Source organism: Schistocerca nitens, chromosome 1 (assembly GCF_023898315.1).
Source record: "Schistocerca nitens isolate TAMUIC-IGC-003100 chromosome 1, iqSchNite1.1, whole genome shotgun sequence".
NCBI lineage: Eukaryota > Metazoa > Arthropoda > Insecta > Orthoptera > Acrididae > Schistocerca > Schistocerca nitens.
In genome coordinates, this window is record NC_064614.1 from 350,383,893 (window position 1) to 350,387,964 (window position 4,072).

Below are 4,072 nucleotides of genomic sequence, written 5' to 3' on the forward strand. Positions count from 1 at the left end.
GGACTTTTATATGCCCAACAACTGAAAAGATGGATGAACAAATATTGGTCAATAATTCAGCAAAGGTATTTTCTGTAGAGCAGCCATTGCTGGTGTAATGAATTAATCATTGTAAGACATAAATACAACAGCAATCCAGCCAGTGAGTAACATTCTCAGAATTAAACTTCCTGGCAGATTAAAACTGTGTGCCCGACCGAGACTCGAACTCGGGACCTTTGCCTTTCGCGGGCAAGTGCTCAAGAGTGAAAGTCTCATTCTGGAAACATCCCCCACGCTGTGGCTAAGCCACGTCTCCGCAGTATCCTTTCTTTCAGGAGTGCTAGATCTGCAAGGTTCGCAGGAGAGCTTCTGTAAAGTTTGGAAGGTAGGAGACGAGATACTGGCAGAAGTAAAGCTGTGAGGACCGGGCGTGAGTCGTGCTTCGGTACCTCAGTTTGTAGAGCACTTGCCCGCGAAAGGCAAACGTCCCGAGTTCGAGTCTCGGTCGGGCACACAGTTTTAATCTGCCCGGAAGTTTCATATCAGCGCACACTCCGCTGCAGAGTGTAAGTCTCATTCTGGAAACATCCCCCAGGCTGTGGCTAAGCCATGTCTCCGCAGTATCCTTTCTTTCAGGAGAGCTAGTTCTGCAAGGTTCGCAGGAGAGCTTCTGTAAAGTTTGGAAGGTAGGAGACGAGATACTAGTAGAAGTAAAGCTGTGAGGACCGGGCGTGAGTCGTGCTTCGGTAGCTCAGTTGGTAGAGCACTTGCCCGCAAAAGGCAAAGGTCCCGAGTTCGAGTCTCGGTCGGGCACACAGTTTTAATCTGCCCGGAAGTTTCATATCAGCGCACACTCCGCTGCAGAGTGTAAGTCTCATTCTGGAAACATCCCCCAGGCTGTGGCTAAGCCATGTCTCCGCAGTATCCTTTCTTTCAGGAGTGCTAGTTCTGCAAGGTTCGCAGGAGAGCTTCTGTAAAGTTTGGAAGGTAGGAGACGAGATACTGGCAGAAGTAAAGCTGTGAGGACCGGGCGTGAGTCGTGCTTCGGTAGCTCAGTTGGTAGAGCACTTGCCCGCGAAAGGCAAAGGTCCCGAGTTCGAGTCTCGGTCGGGCACACAGTTTTAATCTTCCCGGAAGTTTCATATCAGCGTACACTCCGCTGCAGAGTGAAAGTCTCATTCTGGAAACATCCCCCAGCCTGTGGCTAAGCCATGTCTCCGCAGTATCCTTTCTTTCAGGAGTGCTAGTTCTGCAAGGTTCGCAGGAGAGCTTCTGTAAAGTTTGGAAGGTAGGAGACGAGATACTGGCAGAAGTAAAGCTGTGAGGACCGGGCGTGAGTCGTGCTTCGGTAGCTCAGTTGGTAGAGCACTTGCCCGCAAAAGGCAAAGGTCCCGAGTTCGAGTCTCGGTCGGGCACACAGTATTAATCTGCCAGGAAGTTTCATATCAGCGCACACTCCGCTGCAGAGTGAAAGTCTCATTCTGGAAACATCCCCCAGCCTGTGGCTAAGCCATGTCTCCGCAGTATCCTTTCTTTCAGGAGTGCTAGTTCTGCAAGGTTCGCAGTAGAGCTTCCGTAAAGTTTGGAAGGTAGGAGACGAGATACTGGCAGAAGTAAAGCTGTGAGGACCGGGCGTGAGTCGTGCTTCGGTAGCTCAGACGGTAGAGCACTTGCCCGCAAAAGGCAAACGTCCCGAGTTCGAGTCTCGGTCGGGCACACAGTTTTAATCTGCCAGGAAATTTCATATCAGCGCACACTCCGCAGCAGAGTGAAAGTCTCATTCTGGAAACATCCCCCAGGCTGTGGCTAAGCCATGTCTCCGCAGTATCCTTTCTTTCAGGAGTGTTAGTTCTGCAAGGTTCGCAGGAGAGCTTCTGTAAAGTTTGGAAGGTAGGAGACGAGGTACTGGCAGAAGTAAAGTTGTGAGGACCGGGCGTGAGTCGTGCTTCGGTAGCTCAGTTGGTAGAGCACTTGCCCGCGAAAGGCAAACGTCCCGAGTTCGAGTCTCGGTCTGGCACACAGTTTTAATCTGCCAGGAAGTTTCATATCAGCGCACACTCCGCTGCAGAGTGTAAGTCTCATTCTGGAAACATCCCCCAGGCTGTGGCTAAGCCATGTCTCCGCAGTATCCTTTCTTTCAGGAGAGCTAGTTCTGCAAGGTTCGTAGGAGAGCTTCTGTAAAGTTTGGAAGGTAGGAGACGAGATACTAGTAGAAGTAAAGCTGTGAGGACCGGGCGTGAGTCGTGCTTCGGTACCTCAGTTGGTAGAGCACTTGCCCGCAAAAGGCAAAGGTCCCGAGTTCGAGTCTCGGTCGGGCACACAGTTTTAATCTGCCCGGAAGTTTCATATCAGCGCACACTCCGCTGCAGATTGAAAGTCTCATTCTGGAAACATCCCCCAGGCTGTGGCTAAGCCATGTCTCCGCAGTATCCTTTCTTTCAGGAGTGTTAGTTCTGCAAGGTTCGCAGGAGAGCTTCTGTAAAGTTTGGAAGGTAGGAGACGAGATACTGGCAGAAGTAAAGCTGTGAGGACCGGGCGTGAGTCGTGCTTCGGTAGCTCAGTTGGTAGAGCACTTGCCCGTGAAAGGCAAAGGTCCCGAGTTCGAGTCTCGGTCGGGCACACAGTTTTAATCTGCCCGGAAGTTTCATATCAGCGTACACTCCGCTGCAGAGTGAAAGTCTCATTCTGGAAACATCCCCCAGCCTGTGGCTAAGCCATGTCTCCGCAGTATCCTTTCTTTCAGGAGTGCTAGTTCTGCAAGGTTCGCAGGAGAGCTTCTGTAAAGTTTGGAAGGTAGGAGACGAGATACTGGCAGAAGTAAAGCTGTGAGGACCGGGCGTGAGTCGTGCTTCGGTAGCTCAGTTGGTAGAGCACTTGCCCGCAAAAGGCAAAGGTCCCGAGTTCGAGTCTCGGTCGGGCACACAGTATTAATCTGCCAGGAAGTTTCATATCAGCGCACACTCCGCTGCAGAGTGAAAGTCTCATTCTGGAAACATCCCCCAGCCTGTGGCTAAGCCATGTCTCCGCAGTATCCTTTCTTTCAGGAGTGCTAGTTCTGCAAGGTTCGCAGTAGAGCTTCCGTAAAGTTTGGAAGGTAGGAGACGAGATACTGGCAGAAGTAAAGCTGTGAGGACCGGGCGTGAGTCGTGCTTCGGTAGCTCAGATGGTAGAGCACTTGCCCGCAAAAGGCAAACGTCCCGAGTTCGAGTCTCGGTCGGGCACGCAGTTTTAATCTGCCAGGAAGTTTCATATCAGCGCACACTCCGCTGCAGAGTGAAAGTCTCATTCTGGAAACATCCCCCAGGCTGTGGCTAAGCCATGTCTCCGCAGTATCCTTTCTTTCAGGAGTGTTAGTTCTGCAAGGTTCGCAGGAGAGCTTCTGTAAAGTTTGGAAGGTAGGAGACGAGGTACTGGCAGAAGTAAAGTTGTGAGGACCGGGCGTGAGTCGTGCTTCGGTAGCTCAGTTGGTAGAGCACTTGCCCGCGAAAGGCAAACGTCCCGAGTTCGAGTCTCGGTCGGGCACACAGTTTTAATCTGCCAGGAAGTTTCATATCAGCGCACACTCCGCTGCAGAGTGGAAGTCTCATTCTGGAAACATCCCCCAGGCTGTGGCTAAGCCATGTCTCCGCAGTATCCTTTCTTTCAGGAGAGCTAGTTCTGCAAGGTTCGCAGGAGAGCTTCTGTAAAGTTTGGAAGGTAGGAGACGAGATACTAGTAGAAGTAAAGCTGTGAGGACCGGGCGTGAGTCGTGCTTCGGTAGCTCAGTTGGTAGAGCACTTGCCCGCAAAAGGCAAAGGTCCCGAGTTCGAGTCTCGGTCGGGCACACAGTTTTAATCTGCCCGGAAGTTTCATATCAGCGCACACTCCGCTGCAGATTGAAAGTCTCATTCTGGAAACATCCCCCAGGCTGTGGCTAAGCCATGTCTCCGCAGTATCCTTTCTTTCAGGAGTGCTAGTTCTGCAAGGTTCGCAGGAGAGCTTCTGTAAAGTTTGGAAGGTAGGAGACGAGATACTGGCAGAAGTAAAGCTGTGAGGACCGGGCGTGAGTCGTGCTTCGGTAGCTCAGATGGTGGCCGGCACGGTAGCTCAG

General features: G+C 51.8%; 5 non-coding genes across 5 annotated transcripts; all 5 read left to right on the forward strand.

Moving 5' to 3' along the window:
• Positions 1 to 721: 721 nt before the first annotated feature.
• Trnal-caa (transfer RNA leucine (anticodon CAA)) lies at positions 722 to 796 on the forward strand. Its single transcript has one exon. It is a non-coding gene; the product is annotated as a tRNA-Leu (tRNA).
• Positions 797 to 1,323: 527 nt separating this feature from the next.
• On the forward strand, positions 1,324 to 1,398 carry Trnal-caa (transfer RNA leucine (anticodon CAA)). The gene has a single exon. It is a non-coding gene; the product is annotated as a tRNA-Leu (tRNA).
• Positions 1,399 to 2,527: 1,129 nt separating this feature from the next.
• Positions 2,528 to 2,602, forward strand: Trnas-uga (transfer RNA serine (anticodon UGA)). The gene has a single exon. It is a non-coding gene; the product is annotated as a tRNA-Ser (tRNA).
• Positions 2,603 to 2,828: 226 nt separating this feature from the next.
• On the forward strand, positions 2,829 to 2,903 carry Trnal-caa (transfer RNA leucine (anticodon CAA)). The gene has a single exon. It is a non-coding gene; the product is annotated as a tRNA-Leu (tRNA).
• Positions 2,904 to 3,731: 828 nt separating this feature from the next.
• Positions 3,732 to 3,806, forward strand: Trnal-caa (transfer RNA leucine (anticodon CAA)). The gene has a single exon. It is a non-coding gene; the product is annotated as a tRNA-Leu (tRNA).
• The last annotated feature ends 266 nt before the right edge of the window (positions 3,807 to 4,072 follow it).